We start from the raw sequence: 24,644 nt of genomic DNA, 5'->3' as shown, positions 1-24,644 counted from the left end.
GACGCTAGTTTCGGGCGCTCGGCGCTGAACTCACTTTGGACGCCATCTTGGGTAGGGGTAGGATCGCGGTCTAGATGATCGACGATCCCGCCCTCCCAGGATACAAAAGGAGTCCTTCTTCGCATACTCGAGGTATTTGTCATACTCCTTTTCACCCCTGAGGCGGAAGCCGGGGGCCCTTCAGCACTCTTGCTCTATTCTGGATTCTGCTAAACGCTAACTGGAGATTATTGATTTCTAATAATCTGATATTTTAAAAATCTGTATATATTTTAACCGGATAGATTTTAATATCCAGTTGGCCCTACCTTGGTGCAAGAACAACGTTGCCCAGGGCGGCCTCTTACCCCCTCCTCAGCTGCCAAGCGACGCTAGTTTCGGGCGCTCGGCGCTGAACTCACTTTGGGCGCCATCTTGGGTAGGGGTAGGATCGCGGTCTAGATGATCGACGATCCCGCCCTCCCAGGATACAAAAGGAGTCCTTCTTCGCATACTCGAGGTATTTGTCATACTCCTTTTCACCCCTGAGGCGGAAGCCGGGGGCCCTTCAGCACTCTTGCTCTATTCTGGATTCTGCTAAACGCTAACTGGAGAATATTGATTTCTAATAATCTGATATTTTTAAAATCTGTATATATTTTAACCGGATAGATTTTAATATCCAGTTGGCCCTACCTTGGTGCAAGAACAACGTTGCCCAGGGCGGCCTCTTACCCCCTCCTCAGCTGCCAAGCGACGCTAGTTTCGGGCGCTCGGCGCTGAACTCACTTTGGGCGCCATCTTGGGTTGGGGTAGGATCGCAGTCTAGATGATCGACGATCCCACCCTCCTCACGCCCCCTACAGTGGATATAAACATCAGAATCCCCCGTCCGCGCAGCGGGCGCGCCGGCGGCGCGCCGGCGGCGCGCCAAAGGCAAGCCCGTCTGCGCCCGTCCGCGACCGGACGGGACCAGGGGCCATACCCCCTTTGCAAGGCGGACCAGATTGTAGCAGATCGATGAGGTATGACTCCACCACTCTAAAAAACTTAATGCCTCCGATTACTCACACCTGTCGGCACTCTATCCATCCTGACTCCCCCTCTGGGATCTGCTCGCATTGGAAATTCTCTCTGACCAGCTATCAAGATAAGCCACACTCTGTCAAAATCTACAAAATGTTTCTTTTAAATTGTCGGTCATTGACTAAACATGCTGCGCAAATGTCTCTCTTGTTAGAGGAAAATGAGCCAGATGTAATATTCCTGACAGAGACGTGGTTAAGAGACGCTTCTGACCCGGATATTACCTCCATCCTGCAAATGGGATATACTTTGCAGAGATTAGACAGATTAGAAGGTAGAGGAGGCGGCCTAGGCATCCTTCTTAAAAACCACTATCTCTGTAGTACCTCATCGGCTGCTATCTCTAACTGTGAGAGTATGCTATTTACTCTTGAATTCTCACCTACAGACTCTCTTTCTGGTGCACTTATCTACCGCCCCCCCCCCCAATCAAATAGGAGACTTCATTGAGTCACTCCAATCTAAAATAGCTGACTTAGTGGTTAGTAGATCCTATTTCTCAATACTAGGAGATATAAATATCCATTTAGATGACCCCAACAACTCTACGGCTAATGCATTTTTGGATAGTATGGCAGCTCTCCAGATTGTACAGAAAGGCTTTGAGCCTACGCACGAAAAGGGCCATCTTCTTGATGGGGTATTCAGTAATGATAATAGACTGGAAGTAGGGACCCCACTGCCTCTTACCTGGACAGACCACTATTTAATACCCATACAGTGGACTCCAGCCATGCCACTACAGCCCCTCCCTCGTACTACCCTATTTGGGAGAGACTGGTCCAAAGTCTCCCCAGACCAATGGGCTAATTTGCTTTCTGCTGCCCCTCCCCAAAAGGGGACAGACCCAGCACTGCAATATGAGAATTACATCAAATGGCTGTGTACAGCCCTGTACTCCATTGCACCTATTAAAGCCCTTAAAGAAAAAACTAAATCTAAGGACTCACCCTGGTACACTCCCCAACTTAAAGATCTAAAAAGGGTGTGCAGAAGACTTGAAAGAAACTGGAGGATTTCTCGTAGTAAGATAGATAAAACTACTCATCTTGACGCCATCAAAAAATATAAAATAGAAATTAGACGAACTAAAACTTTATACTTCGAGGAAAAATTTTTAACTGCCTCCAACTCTTCCAGAGAAATCTTTCAGATAGCAAAATTCCTGATTGATATCCCCCTGGTTCCTGCTGATCCGAGTAAAGCTCAGGCTCGCTGTGAGAGTCAAGCTGAGTACTTTCATAGCAAAATACAAAAAATTGCCTCTGCTTTTAAATCACCTAATCTATCCCAGGATATGGGAACCATCTCACCTAACGTCATGGCTCCAAAATTAGATGAGTTTCCACTGTTGGATGAGAACTCACTTGGGGCTATCATGTTGAAAATTAAATCAGGATCTCCTACAGACCCTGCTCCTCCCTGCCAGATAGTACAAATTGAGAATACTGTCAAACCTGTCATTCTCAACATATTAAATACTTCTATCACCACAGGCTCAGTACCCACCGCGTGGAAATGTGCACAAGTTAGGGCTTTGCTGAAGAAACCCACTCTGGATCCGGAAAATATGACCAATTATCGGCCTATTTCCCTCCTTCCGTGGATCAGCAAACTCCTAGAAAAACACATCAACACGTCTATCACTCAATTTTTAGAGAATCATCATCTCCTCCACGATTCCCAAGCTGGTTTTCGTCCCAAATTGGGAACTGAGGCGGCCCTCCTGGCGGTAACTGAGCTGGCCAGGAAGCAAATGGATCAAGGCGGCACTACAGCAATCATGCTGCTCGACCTTAGTGCCGCCTTCGATACCGTTAACACCAGCATTCTCCTTCACCGCCTCCATCAGATGGGAATTTCTGGGAAGGCCATGCACTGGCTCCAGTCATTCCTGGAGAATCGCTCCTTTAGGGTTGTTGAGGGCACTACCTACTCAAAAGTCTGGCCCTTGGATCAAGGTGTACCCCAGGGCTCTTCATTGAGCCCTACTCTTTTTAATATTTATATGCAGCCTTTAGCTGATATAGTGCACTCATTCGGCCTTGATATAATAACCTATGCCGATGATACGCAATTAGTCGTATCTATGAACCAGGCAGACTCTCCCCCTTCCAATCTAAGTAACTGTCTGGTAGCAGTGGCTCAGTGGATGGCCACCTCGCATTTAAAATTGAATGGCGAGAAAACTGAGCTCATGGTGTTAGGTAACTCAACCATTCCCAGTCCTTTGTCAGACTGGCCACCATGTATGGGCCCCACGCCCCAACCAAAGTCCCATATAAAGAGCTTAGGCATTTGGTTGGACTCCAACCTCAGCTTCATGCAGCAAGCTACTACTCTCTCTGCCATATGCTTTGGGCTAATGCGTATGCTGAGAAAGGTGCTGCCTCTTCTCCCCTTTGAAGCTCGCAGAATAATGGTTCAAGCCATTATTTTGTCTCGCTTGGATTATGGGAACTCCCTATACTTAGGCGCCCCCTCATTTACAATCAAAAAGCTACAGGTGACTCAAAACGCTGCAGCCCGCCTCCTACTAGGTCTCAATAAACGAGAATCAGCTACCATGGCCCTGAGGAAACTGCACTGGCTTCCTGTTAAGGCCAGAGTGTTGTTTAAATCTCTATGTTTTATGCACAAAGCCATGTGGAAGAATGCCCCCACTATGATCTGCTCCCTGGCAAAACCTTATCTTCCTCACAGACCCCTAAGATCCAGTACTGCTTTCCTGGCTACTGTCAATAAAATCAGACGTACCAGATGGGGCAGACGCTCCTTCTCCTGGAATGCCGCAAAGGAATGGAATTCTCTGCTCACTCTCCTTCGCAGTGAACCTAGCCTTTTAAAATTTCGGAAGGATCTGAAAACCTACCTGTTCAGTTAACCTTTTTTTTCCTTTTTAGTATGACGGTACTTAGCGCTACGAGGCCTCCGGGTTGTTTGCGCTCTATAAAACCCGAATAATAATAATAATAATAATTGACTCTTGGCGGTGTCGGCTCTCTCTGTCCCGGCGTTGCAGCCCCTAATCCACAGACTGTGTCTTCCGCCGCTGCTCTGGGCCAAAACAAACAGGTATGTGGTTTCCCCACAAACAGGTATGTGGTTTCCCCTAGTGTGAGATCGCGAGGACACAAGGGCTTTGATAGTGAGGTTAAGTGCAGTGCCACCGTGGGAGATCATGAAGGTGGGAGGAGCTCCTGGGTCTCTTCGGCCCCCCCCCCCCCATCTCCCCATCCCCCCCCTTCCCTCTGCCACCCCTGATACTCCGGCGAGCAGGCGGCTGAGGAAACACCTTCAGAAGTGATGAGTAAGCAGGAAGTTTTCAGACGTCGCCTCTGTCGCTTCCAGTCTGATGTAACCTCGCACCCGTGAGTGTGAGAAATAGTGAAGGTGAAAGTTCACAGGAGGCAGTCCATGTGATTCTGTTGTGTCTTTCGTGTGTTTAGTGTTGTCTCTGGCCCGGGTCCGCTCCCGCCACCCTCAGTCCCTAATAAAGCACATACTACAGCTGCGGTGGCTGTGATTGGTGGAGGTGGGATATACATCGTACGAGCCCCTGTAGTGCCAGCCAATAAGCACGGGGGGTGCAGTCCAGATGCGGTTACTCCAGGAGTAAATGAAAACATGCCCTGTAATGTGTATGTATGGGAGAGGGGGGCGGGGGGAGGGGGGGGGGGGGCAGTGTATGCGCGAGGTCTGCCACCACCCCGTCAGCACCAGCCTCAGCTAGCTGGAATAGAATGTGTCAAATGACGTCACAGCCCTGAGTGCATGCTGCGCCCCTGCACCCTACACTCAGCTTTCCTGCGCCCCCAGATGCCCTAAGCAGGGCATTAAAAACCTGCGCCATTATCCCAGAGCTCTTAGATGCAAACTTAAATAATGACTGACTCTGTGAACTCATCAATAAAACATGCAAAATAACTGTCTTTTTTATTTTAGGTATTTATTTAATAGCAATAACGAGGGAACAGCGAGGCTGACGGCCATGGGAGCTAAACACAGACTGCTGCCGCCTCGTGTGACCTGCAGGGCCGACTCCGGCTTCCATCCTACAAACATTACCAAGTTGCCTAGTTTTCTCGTTTCATGTGTTTTTATTAAACCCTAACCTCTGAAAGGAACCCCTGGGTACCCCGGTTTCAAAACAATACTATCCCAACTTACAATGTGCTATATCAGAACCCACAATAAGGTGTACCTTTATATTTTTTAATTACATATTGAATTCTATTTTATTGCAGCACTATAAAGTGCTTACTACCCCCTCTGTGGGGCGCTGAAGCACTTGTTACCTGAGTCACAGTGTGGAAGTTGGCACAGATCACGGTTAGCATGAGCTGAAGCCATTTTGCTTGTGGCCTCCATTTTAGTTAGCCATGTGTTTGCCATGTGCTTCCTAAGGGTGGGCGGACATTTCCGTTCCGCCCACAGAATGTGCTTGCCCGCAGGATTACAAAATCCTGCACTTACCCAGACCCAAGGGTCGGGGGGGGGAGGGTGGGGTGAGAATTATCTATAGAGCCTCCTGGCATGTCAACATCCTAGATCTGGACCCTGTTGTTGGGACTGAGCTCCTTGGACTTTCAATTAACAGTAACACAGGAGTTACCTTTACGGCAATCATCTGTTATCGTCCACTGGGGGCTTTTAGCGCCCAGCATCAACAATCGCTACTTACTTCTCTGTCTAATATGGCGATCTCCCACAATAAGTTAATTATCTTAGGGGATTTTAATCTATGGCCTAACGATCCTTTAGATACTGGACTGCACAACCTTTTGCTCTCCTGTGAGAGCATGGGGTTGAAACAGCTAGTCCGGGAACCCACTCATAGAGCAGGGCATCGACTTGATCTTATTTTTTCCACCCCTCAGCTAGTTCATTTGAATGAGATCTTGCCCATGGCCGGGACTGACCATTCTCTCCTTAAATTTTACATTAACTGTAAAGGAGCTAAAACACTGGCACGCAGTATCCCCTCTGAAATTACGCATAGAGATTGGAAAGCTCTGGAAAGGCGGAGAACTACTGGTGCTATGTTCCAAGTGGAGGATAGTTTCTCTCCAAATCTTCCGGCCGAGGATAATTATGAGGCTTTTTGTCTCAGGATATCGACAACTATTGACTCCCTAGCTCCATTAAAAACATGTAAGCTCAAGGGTAGAGCATCAGCTCCTTGGTTCAACGATTCTCTTAAGGTTCTTAAATTGGCATGTAAGCAGGCTGAAAGAAAATGGAGACTGGGCTACCTTGATGCTAACAAGCAACTCTGGAAAAGTAAACTTTTGGAAAATAAAAATGCAATTATGAAATCCAAATCTGCCTACTATTGTTCCACAATTTGTACAGCCGCCAACAGCTCCAAAAGTATTTTCCAGATTCTGAACAGCCTTACCCATCCTGACTGCGCAAAAAAAGCTATCCCCCCCACACAACACTTGTGCGACAATCTGGCGCTGTTTTTCAATGACAAAATTGAGACTATCATTCGAAACCTAAGCATCTCCCCCACTTTGGTCGACTCCATTGGCACTGAGATCGCCATTATTGACTATGGAGCAGCGAGCCAAGGGTGCCGGCCTATGGACCTCCTGTGGGAATTTCCCCCCATTACTGAGGTGGAATTCAACAGACTTGCTCAAGGGATTTCATCGGGCTCTCCTCTCGACCCCATCCCCCTAAAAACTGGAAGGTATCCGGAGAGGAACTCTTTCCCACTCTCCGCAGGATTTGCAATGAGTCCCTAAGCAGTGGCCTAGTCCCTGCCCCTTGGAAGCAGGCTCTCATTAGGCCACTGTTGAAAAAACCCTCTCTGAATCCTGAGTGCCTACAGAATTATCGACCAATCTCCCTGCTACCATTCCCGGCAAAAATTGCCGAGCGCTGGGTGAGCTCGTGCCTCTCCAAACATCTGGAGCAGAATCATTTCCTGGACAAAATACAATTTGGCTTTCGTCCAGCCCATGGCACCGAAACAGCTCTACTTACTGCCATGGAGGACCTTCATATGCGTGCAGACAGGGGCCAGGCAGCAGCCTTGATCCTGCTGGACCTGTCTGCCGCATTCGATACGGTCAACCATATGATTCTGCTGGAGAGACTAAGAGAGGCCGGGGTGAGTGGCACTGTCCTGCATTGGTTTCACTACTTCCTGCGGGATAGGAAGCAGGCTGTGTCTCTCCCCCCGTATCAATCGGCCTTCTCCCCGGTGACCCACGGGGTGCCCCAAGGCTCGTCCATCAGCCCGATTTTATTTAACGTTTACTTAAAACCTCTGATTACGTTAATAAAATCCAACAGGCTAAGAGCAATTAACTACGCCGATGACACTCAGCTCATTCTATCTTGGGAGGGTGAGGAATCGATTCCTTTGGAGTCGTTTCATGACTGTCTGCGAGACACGGCTCGCTGGCTTCACAAAAACTCCTTACAGTTCAACGCCTCCAAAACCGAGGTTTTGTTCTGTGCCAGAAGTCGGATCCCTCGCCCGTTCCCAGCGGAGTTTTGGCCCCCTGAAACTCTGGATAGACCACAGCCAGTCACCGCCGTTCGCAATCTGGGAGTCATGATAGATAATAAGCTCTCCATGGAAGCCCAGGTTGCGAAAACTGTGCTCACCTGCACTGCCCTTATTCGCTCACTCCGCAAGATCTTCCCACTCCTCCCCTTGCAGGCTCGGGCCTTAATAGTCAGGTGCACTATTCTTAGTCGCCTTGACTATTGTAATGCGCTGTTGCTTGAGGCCCCGTCTGCGCTGTTAGACAGACTCCAAAGAGTCCAAACAGCTGCTGCCAAATTGGCCCTGGGTTGGCCTAGGAGATCCTCGGCCACTGCGGCAATGGCTGAGCTTCACTGGCTCCCTATGAAACAGTGAGTTGCTTTTAAATCTCTCTGTCTTGTTTTTAAAGCTTTGCACGGAGTAGGGCCTACTCCCCTGCAATCTATGTTTGACTGACTGACTGACTGACTGAAGTACTTGTAAAGCGCTCGAATGCCGCGGCGTTTTGGCGCTGAGTGACTAGAGAGCAGTGTGAGCCAGTCTTAATACGAGGAAAAGAGCCAGGTTTTCAGTGCTTTTCTGAAACAAAGTTTAGATTTTTGTGAGCGCAGTGCAGGGGGTAGAGAGTTCCACAGTCTGGAAGCCTGGTAAGAGAAAGATCTGCCACCCCAGCGTTATCTTCTTATTTTAGGTTGGCAGATAAGATTAAGACCGGCTGATCTCAGCGCACGTGATGGCACATATCGAGGAAGTAGTTTGGCAAGATCGTCAGATCCCGTACCGTGCACAGATCTGTGGGCCAGACAGAGGGCTTTAAATTAAATTCTACACCTGACTGGTAGCCAGTGAAGTTTCCTAATGACTTTAGATGTTGGGTGACGATAGGGTAGATTCATCAGAACCCTGGCTGCGGCGTTTTGAATTGCCTGCAGCTTATTCAGTTGTTTTTCTCCTGTACCCAAGTAGAGAGAATTGCAATAGTCCACTCGGGACATTACCAGGGCACCCATAACAGTTTTTTGCAATGTGGGGGGGATATAAGGTAGAACTTTCCTAAGGACCTTGATGGTATGGAAGCAGGTAGGTACATACCAACTAGAGCCCTCCGATCTACAACAGCCTGTCTTGTTAAAGTTCCAAGATTTAAAAAAGTTAGGACAGGAGTAAGATCTTTCAGGGTTACTGCATCAAAACTCTGGAACAACCTGCCTCTGGATGTCCGTCAAATAAGTATTGTATTGTAGTGTATTGTATATTGGATTTTATATAGCGCTTATCACCCAGGGGTCTCTAAGCGCTTGCCTTGGGAACCCGTCCTGGCTTTTCCCTGTGAGATAGCCCCTACAGGGCATCCCCAAGGTGGAGGCCAGGCATCCCGCCGCGGGGGCCGTTGTGGAGATTAAGCAAGCTTAATGCCCAGAGTTGCAGAGTGTGAACCCATGATTAGGTCGGGCACCGAAGCGAGAATTATCGAGTCCATGGACATTTGAGGTCAAGACCCTGCCGCGTCGGGAATTGAACCCTGGTCCCGGGTCTGACCTCTGCTTCAGGGTCTGCCGCCTCTAACCAGTGAGCCACACTTCCTTTTAGGAAACGGGTTAAAACTTGGCTGTTTCCAAAATGTTAACTGCCAATTACTTAACTGTGTCTCTCATTGCATCCTTCTTAGGAGTTGTCTCAGCGCCCGGATACCTGCAAGGTGATAGTTGCGCTTTATAAATGTTTTAAATAAATAATAAATAAATAAGAATGTGCGATAATTTGCACCATCCGCCTTCCGCAAAGAAGGTGGAAAAACGGGCCAAATTTCCGCACATTCTCGGGCGGAACAGAACTCCGCGATAGTCCCTTCCGCGACTTCCGCCCACCCCTAGTTGTTCCCCGTCTTCGCTGTTGCCTGCTTCTCTATTTCAACAAAGTCATCATCTATAGTTAACTCCTTCAACACTGAGCCTGAGCACTGCGCATGCTCAGAAAGGCCTGTAGCTGCTAGAACGTCCCTGTCTTAAATGTAACTGTCAGGCTACTTTAACTGATGTCAGCAATTATGTAACTCCTCCCAGTCTGTTGACTGAGTCAGTGGTTCCCAAACTTTTTCAACCCACGGCTCCCTTGACCTATTAGCCGTCGACAGTGGCTCCCCACTAGGTTACATTTCTTATTTAGGGTGAGGGATGTGAGCCCGGCCTCAGGAGTACTTCCATTTTACTCCCCGAAAATAATTGGAATGATGCCAATGAAGGTATTATAATCATATGACTAGACCATCAAAATGTAATTTAGCTGTAACCGTGAGTATGAGTCAAAGTATTTCCCTTGCACAGAGCAGTTATATTTTGCAGAGTCATTTACTGAAGAAGTAATAGAAAATTTTAGGACACATTCCAAAGAATTAGCGCTTGTTGATATAAAATCTGATCATAAACAATTGAATGACAGTCTTTTTCTCCCTTCCCAGGTGGCCGATTTAATTAGACGTGTGGTTAAACTATGAACTGATGCGTTCCGTTTGCAAGAGGAGAAAAAGGCAGCTGCTATGGCTGAACAAACAGTTGAGATCCCTGTGCCACAGGAGGAAGATCCAGGGACAGATAAGGGTAATGTGGTTCATGGGAAACCAATGTATGAAGCTGCACCTTTATATGTCCCTCTTAGCGGTGCGGGAACAAGTGATTCAACTGATTCACCTGATGCAAAGGGATATTTTGTTTACAATATGGTCTATACTCCTTGGAGTAGAGCGGATGTCATGGCTCTTAAAGCTGCTTTGCCTGACCCGCAGAAAAATCTGGCTGCTTTTTATGAAGAAGTTGAAGGAGCTATTAGTTCTTGCACTACGAATTTGCCTGATATTGACATGGTTTTTGGGCTTATCTTACCCCCTTATATGTGGAGATCTATTAGCAAAGTAGATGATTATACCGCTTTTGGAGATATTTGGAAGGAAATAGAGAGAGAGGATGTAGAAATAGAACCCGCACAGAAACCACAATAAGAGATGTTAGGCCTTCCAAAGGCTATAATAACACTAAATTGAAAATCCTTATACCTCCTAAAAAGATAGATTGGACTATGTTAGTGTCCTGTAAGCAGAAAGCGGATGAGTCTGTTTCTGATTTCTTTCCACGTTTTGAGGAGACATTCCATGACTTTAGTGGGCAGTCATTGACAGATGACACAGGTAAGCATCTGTGCGTTGACAAATTTGTCGCAAACATGTTGCCAGGAATAGCTAGTCGCCTAAAGGCCAGCGAAAGTGCATGGACTACGTCTTCCCCAGTCTCTCTTTTGACTATGGCTCAGTATTATGAACGTCAGGAATTGGAAGCGAAGGGCAAGGAGGATAAAAAGGCTAAAGATTTAAAGACGAAAGTTATGTTCGCTCAGGTTTATGGTCCATCTTATAGAGGCGGTAGAGGCAAACGTGCAATGTATCGTCCTGGTGCACCCTCTATTCTTCGAGCTACTTTGTCTTCCGGTCAGTGTGCTTATTGTAAGGAGATAGGACATTGGCGTTTTGAGTGCCCACTTTTGCAAGGTCAGCAGTATCAGCGTGACAGAGGACAAATGAGAAGTCGCCCAGGAAATCTAGGAAATAGGGGAGGTATGAATAATCTCACTAGGTTTGAGGTACTAGAGCATACTCAGAATTCTTCTAATACTTTTGACAGGCAAAATCAATATCAAATGTCTGAATATTTGTCTGATGATTTGAGGGATTCTAATTATGCATAGGAATGCCTAGGATGGGGTAAGGAACCAGTTGAAATCCCAGTAGATCAGAAGAGCCCCTATGTAGATGCAAATGTCTTGAGTTCTACTCATCGGTTTTTGGTTAATACAGGAGCTACTGATAGCGCTCTGTCTAAGCAATTGGTTCCTAGGGCTCCCCTGTCTGGCTTAACAATAACATCAATAGGATTCAATGGGACACCTTCCCTTAGCCCACTGTCACAGCCGCTTGCATTTCATGTTGATAAATTCACTGCAGAGTGTCCTTTTTGCTTTCCCCTGAAACACAGGACAATATTGTGGCTCTCGATATGCTCAAACATTTTCGTGCTAGGATACAATGTTTCCGAGAAGGTGTGTGTGTGTTAGACGGGGACCCGGAGGGTTGGCCGAGTACAGGGGGAGAGGCCTCTGGTGAGGGCACTCTCAGGAAATCGTACAGGCAAGTAACTTCCCCCCCGCAGATAGACACCACACAGAGATGAGTTCTGCACACTTTTATATATATCTTTAGGCAAGGTGACTGACGATACAGCAGGACCAGGATACAAGGATCCCGTCAATTCTAGTCTCTTTGGGGGAAAAGGGTAGCGGGACAGTCTGTGTACCGGTCCGGTACAGAAGCAGCAGAGGTGGAGCTCACAATCCTCGAGCTGTAGGGTTCGCAAGGCGGGGCAGCGGCAGCGCCAGCAGGGGGCCGGGGACAGGGGTTCTGGAAGGGACCCGGGTCAGCCTATACGGTGGTGTTCAGGAGCCAGGGTTTCGTTGGAGAAGGGCCGCGTGTTGCCCCGGCGGGTTGCAGGGGTGGTTCTTGTCCGGGGAACAGGAGGAGCAGGGGTCCGCGACCCGCCATGCGGGGAGGGGACGGCCCGGCCACGAGGCCTGTCCAACAGTGTGTTATTTTGAATGATGACAATCCCATGGTTGAGAGGTCTTGTCTCATTAGAGAAGATATTGCTTTGTCATCACTACCTAGTACCTTGTGGGCTACATCAGATACCGATGTGGGACAAATGGTTATCCCACCAGTCCACATTCAAGTAAAGGAAAGTGCTTTATTGCCACAACCTCCCCAATATAAAATATCTCAAGAAGGTGAAGAGGCACTAATACGTATTGTTCAAGATCTAATTGGAGTGTGGGTTGTGGAAGAAGTCCCTTACAATATTTGCAATAGCCCTATCCTTCCCATTTGAAAAAAGACACTGACACTGAAATATACAGGTTTATCATTGACTTACAAGAGGTTAATAAGATTGTAGTGCCCCAATACCCAGTAGTCTCTAACATTACGACAGTTCTTACCATGGTTCCTCCGACTGCTACTACATTTACTGTGATTGATTTGAAGAATGCTTTCTTCTCCATACCTATTCATCCTGACAGTCATTATTTGTTTGGCTTCACTTTGAATAATCGATCATTCAGATTTTGTCTAGCTCCACAGGGGTATCAGAGAGTCCTAATATTTATAGTCAGGTATTGAAAAGACAGCTTGATTTTTTTCCTTTGCCAAATGGTGTGGCTCTCATTCAATATGTCGATGACATCTTGTTGGCTGAGGATTGCCCTGAACAGTGTGAAGAAGGAACACTGTCACTGCTCTTTTTTCTTGCATCTCACCATCACAAGGTTTTTAGAAAGAAATTGCAATATTGTAGACAGCAGGTTACCTATTTAGGTCACCTCCTGTCTAAGGAGGGACATGCACTCACACCAGACCGCATTCAAGCTATTTTAGACACGCCTGTGCGCCGTACTGAGAAGGATCTTTGTGCACTGATTGGCTTTACTTCATTTTGTTGGCAGTGGATCCCTAGCTTTTCACATATTGTTAAATCTTTGTTGGCCCTTTTGACTGAAGCGATACCAAAGGGGATGGTGGACGGAGTGTTTGGGCAAATCAAACACTCAACCCCAGTCAACTGATCGGGGTTTAATCCATCATCATTCTTTAGCTCACTCCACCACCCCAGTTCAGACATGGCCATATGCCAATCAGTCTGACGGTGTGCCTCATGGGAACAGTCCAGCTCGAACTGCCAAGCCATGTCTTCCCTGGACCAGGAACAAGCATCCTGGGACCGGTTTCGGGTTCATAACCCTCATCAGCCAGGCTATCTTGAATCCAGTGTCAAAGTGAGCAAGGGACCCACTTCTGGGCTTACCCTGCCAACTTAGGGAAAACAAAGCGAGGTTATGTTGTATAGATCTGAGGAGAGGTCGTGCTGTATAGATCTAAGGAGAGGGGTTGTGCTGTATAGATCTAAAGGGAGGTCGTGCTGTATAGATCTAAGGGGGCGTGCTGTATAGATCTGAGGAGGGGTCGTGCTGTATAGATCTGAGGAGGAGTCGTGCTGTATAGATCTGAGGAGGGGTCGTGCTGTATACACCCCTTAAGGTAGTCCCACTTGTTTTTTCCTCACCTGGTGCTGCTCCACCCTCTTTCCATTGCCAGGCCTTGCTAGGGGTATGTCGTGACTGGTGTGTAGCACCCCCCTCCGGGAAGGGGCTCCCCGTGATCCCTCCATTTTTAATGTACACCTATAGATTCTGTCTGCTCTTGACAGGTTCTGCTTTACTGTGGAGCTCTCTTGTCTACGGGCCATGTCCGCATCATGTATTTTAAAGCCACAAAAATAAATAAAGACGTGAAAGACCTCAAGTACAGATTGAAGAGACCCTGTGGAGTCTCAGCCAGCCCGAGGGGACACTTGGAAGCAATGCTTTAAATGGAAAAAAAAAGTGCAGGTACTCATTAAAATGAGCTAGAGGCGTGGCAAGTGGGCGGGGTTAGGGGCGGGGCTATGGGAAGATATGATCATACATAATGACTTCTGTACGAGTTGCAGCATATATCAAAACACATGAGAAATGTGTTTGTCAACAAAACAGATTACCTCATTACACAAAATGACAGCCAAGCAGTGATATGTTAACATTTCCTTGTTTTGAGGTATTTGCTGGAGGGGTGGGCAACATCTTCACTAGGGTTGGTGTCACCCGATGCTGTAACTCATGGTGTCACCCGTGCAGTCTGCACCTGTAGGAAATGGGACCCCCGGCCGGCCAGGGCTTGCGCCACAGCCAGTCAGGGACCGCCACTCCTATGAAAAGTCGACCCCTGCTCGCCCTCTAGGTAACGCGGCGCGGGCAGCCAGGCCTATCTCGGAGGACATGTGAAGCATTTGCGCACGCACCCACCAACAACAACCTCCCGGGCCTCCCACAAAAGGAACTCCACACCAAGTATATATGAGAATAGTCTTTGTATTAAGCATGACACATACAAACACACATTGTACAAGGTGCCAGGGGCACGGGCAGGGGTTACAGGGAAGAAGGTACAGCGCAGGGCCAAGGGACCACTGCCAGGAATCACATACAGGGGACATCTGACATTTCAGGGGGGAAAGGACAAAAGTACATAAGCCTGCAGGGGTACCTGTAGGAAAGACACATAGAATAAGTCTCAAGGAGCCCAATTGACATTTAGCTAGTCCTCTCAACAGGCCAACCGACCTTCGGGGGCTGGGACGCCCATAGTCTCAATGTCAGGGGTGGGGGGGACTGCAGGTACCCACCGATAAACCTAAACGGTGCAGCGGCCCACGAAGTGCTGGGCAGCTGTAGATGCTGGGGGCATCACGTTGGAGCCTCGCAGGCTCGGCAGGACAAGGGACAATGGTGGAGCCTCTAGGGCTCGAGGAACGAAGGGGCCAGAGGTGGAGCCTCGCAGACTCGAGGTACGAAGGGGCCAGAGGTGGAGCCTCTCGGGCTCGAGGAACGAAGGGACCAGAGGTGGAGCCTCGCAGGCTCGAGGTACGAAGGGGCCAGAGGTGGAGCCTCGCAGGCTCGAGAGATGAGGGGGCCCAAGGTAGAGCCTCGCCGGGCTCTGGAAAATGAAGGGCCAAAGGTGGAGCCTCGCAGGCTCGAGAGATGAGGGGGCCCAAGGTAGAGCCTCGCCGGGCTCTGGAAAATGACGGGTCAAAGGTAGAGCATCGTGGGAGTCCTTCCCGGACTCGGGGACCAAGGGGGGGGGGAGCCTCGCGGACCCACAGCACTCCCCAAGGCAGAGGAGCGTCCCGTAGCCCGCCCGCACTCACCAGTTGTTAGAGGCGGCGGCTCCACGGGGCCTCAGCTCTTCGGCGTGGCGATGGCGGCGCTCCCTCCTCCGGGAGAACCATAGACTGCCGGGTGCGCCTGGGGAAGCCCTCCAAGGTCGGGCCAATCCCTGCGCGGCCCCGCAATGACGCGGAAGGAGTCCCGGCGGCCAGGACCAATGGTGGGGTGGCAATGCTTTCTCCGGGGCCGCCAATGGCAGCGCGGCCCTGGATAGGGAGGCGGGCACAGCGCCTCCACAGCCGACTCCGGGCTGCAGCGGTGAACTCGGGGAGGTAGCGAGGAGTAGGCTCCCTCGTAAATATGCCACGCAAGGGGGTAGGCGAGGTAGGCACTCGCTGGGCGTCTGGCAACTCCGTGGGGCAGGGCAAATGCCGGGTGGCACCGGCTCGATAAATCCAGTGCTCCCAAGCGCTAGGGTATAGATGCCGCGCTCCCAGCGCTAGGGATCAGAAGAAAAGCGCTCCCCAAAGGCCAGATGAAGGTAGCAAAGTCCATGGGGAGTCTAGGACCTCAGGTGGAGCGTAGCCGCTCCTAGAAGGGGGAAAAACCATCAGGAGTCCAGGAGTCGGGCAGGGCCCAGGGAGGCAAGCCAACCCTGAGCCCAAGCAGCAGCAGCTCCTGGTAGATTCAAGTTGAGAACAAGAACAAGTCCAGAGTGTCACAGCACCCTTTTTATACACACATTCTTGGTCTGAAGGGGCAGGCAGGGGGAGAACCAGCTGGAACTGGTTATGGGGGGATTCTTTATACTGGCCAGGCTAGGAACATCAGCCGCACCCCAGGGGGTGGAGCCAGCATTGTCTGGGGAAAACCCAGCCTCATTCATGACACTCAAACCAGACAGTCAATCCACAAGCAGACCCAGGCTCACTCCTCCCCTCACATCAGTATGCTAAACACTCCATTCACCACCGGGGCAGACCCTCCCAGATCCTGGGAGCCAGGCTCACCAGCCAGCCCCGGCCAATCATACGCCAGGCACATATTCCACAAATATGCCAACTTCCAAAAGGGGGACTTCTACACTAGACACACTCATACCTCATATACCGTTGCGCAGCATTCAATCTCACGAGTTCATACATACCAGACTTGACCCTGCACACCCTACGCACCGGGAACTACAGAGGACTCATCCATTCCCCATGTATTCCTATGGAAGGGTAGGTCGCTCTCTCCTCACACTCACTCAGAGGGGGAATCACTATCCCCAGGTTACATATACCATAAAAACTTCAGGGGCGGACCTGCCAGATGGGCCACGTCCAACAGCACCCCACTAGTGACGCCACTGAGCGCCGGGACTCTGTTGGGCAGAATACTAATCAAGCTGGTTCCCAAATGAACTATTTCTCTTTTGATTTACAATTATTCATGGTCCAGAAACCTACGCCTGTGAAAGTAAACAAATGCGGCATGCAAGTTTCCTTAGGGCAGCAGGTTCTTTCCTTTGCAGCCTCTCCCCTGATCAGGACAGGAATACGGAAAGAGATTAAATACATATGGAACATAAATAAATGTATCCATTGTTTGTGCCAAAGAAATACAATTTACAGGGTTTTAACTTTGTAAATAATCATTGTAATTAGTTGGTCGCACTATTACCTTAATATAAATATAATGTTTATCTTTCCGTCTGTCTAGAGACCCTGCACTGTTAATCACAGTGTGACAAGTGCCCACTCAAACCCCTGCAGCTTGGGAACAATGAAATGGGCACTGCTAATCTTCAGCAGCAACTCTGCAAAAGGGCGGCTACTTCACGCCTCATTTACTTGCAAGCTGCTCGGAAGCCCTGGAGGAGATGGCCTTGCCCTGAGGTGCAGGAGATGCGTAACCTGAGCCTGCCGTCATGGTACCTGTACCCTCGTGGTCTACAGAAAAAGTGCCGGTTCTGACAGCACAAATATTCGGAAGTGACGGTACTCAGTACCGGTGAGTACAGGCCCATTTAAAGCACTGCTTGGAAGCGAATGGATTGCCCTATGTAGCGCTTCCTGCACGTGACCAGGCGCGGAGGCACTGTGTGAACAGCCAGTGGGTTACTCCGCGCAGACTACAAGGGCGACAATCAAAGATGTAGAGCTGCGTCAGGGCCACCTCCAGAAGCTGCTCGTGAATACTGCGGGGCTGATTTACAAGCCCCGTGCGCCGCCGGAGCCTCACTTGCGGCACTTAAAGGTGACGCTCCGGCGGCGCACGGGCTTGTATGAGCCCCTGTATGCTTGTGCTCGGCATCTCTCTGCCCAGGACAGGCCTGAGCCCCAGTGCCCGCCACAACATGTCAGTGCACGCGGCAGGTGCCACCCTGGGCAGTGCTACGTCACTCACATTGCATAGTACTGGTTATTATTCCTGTATATGATTATTGTTTTTGCTCCCCTGATGTCATCATGTTCCATTGTCTAGCCCACTCTTCGTTCACCCAGGTTTATAAATGATCGGTTGTGTGCACTATTTGATTCATGCCTATTAGATTCTCCATTTGACTCATTTTTTGATATGTTTCCTCCTTTCCCTCAAATTGTAAAGCACACTGATATCCTTCAGGATCAAGTCCTCACTATATAAAACTTTATAAATATAAATATCTAGCGCCCAAAGCGCACCAGCGGACGCTGCCAAAGAGCCCAGAGGCAGGAGGCGTGCCAGGGGTGTGCCTCGGTTGGCACAACCTCACAGCTGCAGCGGATGGCTCAGCGAGGAGGGGCAACACCCACTGGGGAAGTGAGGCGATGTGACCTACCAGGACGACCACGAACTATGCATGATGCAACAAGCAAAGGCAAACACGTCGGTAATTGCATAATGAAAAGGGATTCTAACGACACAGAACAGAGCAGTACAGAGCACTGTATGCAGCAGTGCGAGCTTCGTTCACACACACAGACAGAGCATGGACAGCAGTACTGCGAGCTTCATTTACACACACAGACACAGCATGGACAACAGCAGTGCGAGCTTCCTTCACATACACAGACACAGCATGGACAGCAGCAGTGCGAGCTTCCTTCACACACACAGACAGAGCATGTACAGCTGCAGTGCAAGCGTCCTTTACACACACAGACAGAGCATGGACAGCAGCAGTGCGAGCTTCCTTCACATACACAGACACAGCATGGACAGCAGCAGTGCGAGCTTCCTTCACACACACAGACAGAGCATGGACAGCTGCAGTGCGAGCGTCCTTCACACACACAGACACAGCATGGACAGCTGCTGTGCAAGCATCCTTCACACACACAGACAGGGCATGGACAGCAACAGTGCGAGCTTCGTTCACACACACAGACAGAGCATGGACTTCAGCAGTGCAAGATTCCTGTACACACAGACAGAGCATGGACAGCTGTAGTGCGAGCTTTGTTCACACACACAGACAGAGCATGGACAGCAGCAGTGCGAGCTGCCTTCACACACACAGACACAGCATGGACAGCAGCAGTGCAAGCTTCCTTTACACCCAGACAGAGCATGGACAGCAGCAGTGCAAGCTTCCTTCACACACACAGACACAGCATGGGCAGCAGCAGTGCGAGCTTCCTTCACACAAACAGACACAGCATGGGCAGCAGCAGTGCAAGCTTCCTTCACACAAACAGACACAGCATGGGCAGCAGCAGTGCGAGCTTCGTTCACACACACAGACAGAGCATGGACAGCTGCAGTGCGAGCTTCCTTCACACACACAGACAGAGCATGGACAGCTGCAGTGCGAGCGTCCTTTACACACACAGACACAGCATGGACAGCTGCAGTGCGAGCTTCGTTCACACACACAGACAGACCATGGACAGCAGTAGTGCGAGCTTCGTTCACACACACAGACACAGCATGGACAGCAGCAGTGCGAGCTTCCTTCACAGACACAGCATGGACAGCAGCAGTGCGAGCTTCCTTCACACACACAGACACAGCATGGACAGCTGCAGTGCGAGCTTTGCTCACACACACAGACAGAGCATGGACAGCAGCAGTGCGAGCTTCGTTCACACACAGACACAGCATGGAGAGCAGCAGTGCGAGCTTCCTTCGCACACACAGACACAGCATGGACAGCTGCAGTGCAAGCGTCCTTTACACACAGACAGAGCATGGACAGCAGCAGTGCGAGCTTCGTTCACACACACAGACAGAGCATGGACAGCAGCAGTGCGAGCTTCGTTCACACACACAGACAGAGCATGGACAGCAGCAGTGCAAGCTTCGTTCACACACACAGACAGAGCATGGACAGCAGCAGTACGAGCTTCGTTCACACACACAGACAGAGCATGGACAGCAGCAGTGCGAGCTTCCTTCACACACACAGACAGAGCATGGACAGCTGCAGTGCGAGCTTCCTTCACACACACAGGCACAGCATGGACAGCATCAGTGCAAGCTTCGTTCACACACACAGACACAGCATGGACAGCATCAGTGCGAGCTTCCTTCAAACACACAGACACAGCATGGACAGCTGCAGTGCGAGCGTCCTTCACACACACAGACACAGCATGGACAGCAGCAGTGCGAGCTTCGTTCACACACACAGACACAGCATGGACAGCAGCAGTGCGAGCGTCCTTCACACACACAGACACAGCATGGACAGCTGCAGTGCGAGCTTCCTTCACACACACAGAGCATGGACTGTAGCCGTGCAATCTTTCTTCACACACACAGACAAATCATGGACTGCAGCAGTGTGAGCTTCGTTCACACACACAGACAGAGCATGGACAGCAGAAGTGTGCGCTTCGTTCACACACACAGACAGAGCATGGACAGCAGCAGTGCGAGCTTCGTTCACACACACAGACACATCATGGACAGCAGCACACTCTTCCTTCACATGCACAGTTTAAGTATGGACAGCAGCAGTGCAAGCTTCGTTCACACACACAGACAAATCATGGACTGCAGCAGTGCGAGCTTCCTTCACACACACAGACACATCATGGACAGCAGCACACTCTTCCTTCACATGCACAGTTTAAGCATGGACAGCAGCAGTGCAAGCTTCGTTCACACACACAGACAGAGCATGGACATCAGCAGTGCAAGCTTCGTTCACACACACAGACAGAGCATGGACAGCAGCAGTGCGAGCTTCGTTCACACACACAGACGCATCATGGGCAGCAGCAGTGCAAGCTTCGTTCACACACACAGACACAGCATGGACAGCAGTAGTGCGAGCTTCCTTTACATACACAGACACAGCATGGACAGCAGCAGTGCGAGCTTCGTTCACACACACAGACAGAGCATGGACAGCAGCAGTGCAAGCTTCCTTTACACACAGACAGAGCATGGACAGCAGCAGTGCGAGCTTTGTTCACACACACAGACACATCATGGACAGCAGCAGTGCAAGCTTCGTTCACACACACAGACACAGCATGGACAGCAGCAGTGCAAGCTTCCTTTACACACAGACAGAGCATGGACAGCAGCAGTGCGAGCTTCGTTCACACACACAGACACAGCATGGACAGCTGCAGTGTGAGCTTCGTTCACACACACAGACAGAGCATAGACAGCATCAGTGCGAGCTTCCTTCACACACACAGACAGAGCATGTATAGCTGCAGTACGAGCTTCCTTCACACACGCAGACAGAGCATGGACAGCTGCAGTGCGAGCTTCCTTCACACACACAGACAGAGCATGTACAGCTGCAGTGCGAGCGTCCTTTACACACACAGACACAGCATGGACAGCTGCAGTGCGAGCTTCCTTCACACACACAGACACATCATGGACAGCAGTAGTGCGAGCTTCGTTCACACACACAGACACAGCAGGGACAGCAGCAGTGCGAGCTTCCTTCACACACACAGACACATCATGGACAGCAGTAGTGCGAGCTTCGTTCACACACACAGACACAGCAGGGACAGCAGCAGTGCGAGCTTCCTTTACACACAGACAGAGCACGAACAGCAGCAGTGCAAGGTTCGTTCACACACACAGACACAGCATGGACAGCAGCAGTGCGAGCTTCCTTTACACACAGACAGAGCATGGACAGCAGCAGTGCAAGCTTCGTTCACACACACAGACAGAGCATGGACAGCAGCAGTGCGAGCGTCCTTTACACACAGACAGAGCATGGACAGCAGCAGTGCAAGCTTCCTTCACACACACAGACAGAGCATGGACAGCAGCAGTGCGAGCTTCCTTTACACACAGACAGAGCATGGACAGCAGCAGTGCAAGCTTCCTTTACACACAGACAGAGCAATGATAGCAGCAGTGCGAGCTTCGTTCACACACACAGACAGAGCATGGACAGCAGCAGTGCGAGCTTCGTTCACACACACAGACACAGCATGGACAGCAGCAGTGCAAGCTTCCTTCACACACACAGACACAGCATGGACAGCAGCAGTGCAAGCTTCCTTTACACACAGACAAAGCATGGACAGCAGCAGTGTGAGCTTCGCTCACACACACAGACACATCATAGACAGCAGCAGTGCAAGCAAGCTTCGTTCACACACACAGGCACAGCATGGACAGCAGCAGTGCGAGCTTCCTTTACACACAGACAGAGCATGGACAGCAGCAGTGTGAGCTTCGTTCACACACACAGACAGAGCATGTACAGCTGCAGTGCGAGCGTCCTTTACACACACAGACACAGCATGGACAGCTGCAGTGCGAGCTTCCTTCACACACACAGACACATCATGGACAGCAGCAGTGCAAGCTTCGTTCACACACACAGACACAGCATGGACAGCAGCAGTGCGAGCTTCCTTTACACACAGACAGAGCATGGACAGCAGCAGTGCAAGCTTCGTTCACACACACAGACACAGCATGGACAGCAGCAGTGCAAGCTTCCTTCACACACACAGCATGGACAGCAGCAACGCAGCCATCAAGCAACAGGGCAGATGTAGCCACGTGTACCAGGGCAGGGGCAGCAACTGAGTACCAGGGCTGGAGCAGCCGCCATGTGACAGGGCATGGGCAACACCCGTGTGATAGGACAGGGAAAGCCGCCATGTGACAAGGCAGGCAAAGCCGCCGTGTGACAGGGCAGGCAAAGCCGCCATGTATCAGGGCAGGGGAAGCTGTTATGTACCAGGGCAGCTCCAGTATACAAGATCAGGTGCAGTCACTGTCTTACAGGACGGGGGCAGCCACCAAGTGACAGGGCAGGGGCAGCACCTGTGTGATAGGGCTGGGACAGCCGCAATGTGACATGACAGGGGCAGCCCCTGTGTGACAGGGCAGGCGCAGCCGCCGTGTACCATGGCGGCCCCAGTATATCAGGGCAGGGGCAGCCACCGTCTTACACAGCAGGGCAGCCACATTGGAAGAGGGCAGGGACAGCTGGCTTGTGGTAGGACAGAAGCAGCCACCGTGTACCAGGACAGGGCCAGCCACCATGTGACAGGACAGAGGCAGGTGGTGTGTAGATCATGTGACCTTGTTTAACCGTGGGAGCTTCACCTCCATAGGTCATAATCCTGGCCAGGATAAACCGATGCAGATAGCAGTGTCATAGGACAGGGAGAGCAGGTGAGAGGGTCAGGAGGGCCTGCATTAAACAGGTGTGAGTAGTACTGTCGCAGCAGAGGGGAGCAGGTGAGTGAGTAGGAGAAACCAGTACAGATTGCAGCATCAGGGCTGGGAGAGAGCAGATGAGTAGAGATGATGAGGACTAAACCAGTGCAGATAGTAGAGTCAAGGGAGATGCAGAGCTAATGAGTGAGTAGGGAGATAAGAACTAAACCAGTGTGGATAGTAGTGTCAGGGGAGAGTAGATGGGTGAGTAGAGGAAATGAGCACTACTCCACTGCGGATAGTAATGTCAGGGCAGAGGGAGAGCAGGTGGGTCGGTCTGTCAAGTGCTTCATCGCGTTGGACGTGCCAAAGTCTCACTCTCTCTGACTCTTGAACATGTTGGCAACAAGGTCAGCTTTGAAGAGGTGGACAGGACCAGGCCCTAAACAAGGACATAATAATAATAATAATAATCCACATTTGTAAAGCGCACACTCACCCGTAAGGGTCTCTAGGCGCTGGGGGCCGTCGGGAAGATTGAGCAAGCTATTGACCAGAGTCACATGGTGCTGGGCTAATCTGCCACCGGTGCCAGGGATCGAACCGTGATCCCCTGATTCCGGAGTCAGTCGCCCTAGCTGTGCCGCCACACCGCTTCCACTAAAAATGAAAGCAAAAAAATGAAAGCAGGGTGCATACAGAAATTAAACAGAGGGACCCATTGAGTCTTCATGACACTCCTCAGTCCCAGAGACTGCTTTGTCTCATACTGAAAGAACCAGGGCCAAAAGCAAATATTTGTAGCATGCCTTAACCCTGGGACAATAGAAGATAACAGACATGAGACCAGCAGATCCGTGCTGAAAATCCTACTGCATGATTATCAACGCCGCCCCATGAAGATCTTCTTTCCCACCAGAAATCTTAAGGTATTCCAGCCTCCAAATGCAGAAGTAGTAAGGAGCCCCGCGTGCTAGAGGAAAAGAAGAGTGAATAGTTTGCTATATAATTGTCCCTGCAGCTGCTGTCCTAGAGCCAGTGTCAACCCTGAGTGTGTTTGCAGCACTGCCGGTGTTAGAATGACAGCGAAGAGGGCGTGTTTATCAATCAATAGTGCAGAGGGTCACTTCTATGAGATAAACCACCACCACATACTCAACATTTACACTTTATACCAACCACACTGACAGAGCGACCATAGAGGTGACGAACAATTAACTGGCACATGACGAAAGTTTTGTGCTGCAGCAAATATCACCTCTGGAATTTGTATCATAAAATATGTAATCACAAGGTTGTGCCTGCTATCTGGGTTTGGCCTGCATCAGTTTTTCTTAGTGTTGTGTTTAGTTAATATTTACTTACTGGTTGAATCATTTTTGTTAGTGAGTGAAACACTGAACATTTGACTGGAAAAGCACAGAGCTTTGTCAGTGTGTTTAGTCTCTGACGCTTACCGTGCACCACAAGAGAGTCAACAGACACGCGTCGACCAGCAGCGGCTGCTCGCTGGCATGTGCTGTGAGACATTGTCATGTGCTGAGTGCGCAAGAGTGCACTTGTTGTAGCATGCTCACGGCGTAACACCTCTGGCACCGCTGCTCTTGGGAGCCCGCCCATGCCATCAGCACTTCTAATGGATCCTTCGACACAGGGGTCCCCAAGAAAAGCCGAGCGCCTTCCTCGTCACTGGGACAATCTCTTCTTA

The sequence above is a fragment of the Lissotriton vulgaris genome, chromosome 2_1, assembly GCF_964263255.1.
Source record: "Lissotriton vulgaris chromosome 2_1, aLisVul1.2, whole genome shotgun sequence".
In the NCBI taxonomy this organism is placed as follows: Eukaryota; Metazoa; Chordata; class Amphibia; order Caudata; family Salamandridae; genus Lissotriton; species Lissotriton vulgaris.
The sequence above is the reverse complement of the archived record's forward strand: the minus strand, read 5'-3'. Positions refer to the sequence as shown.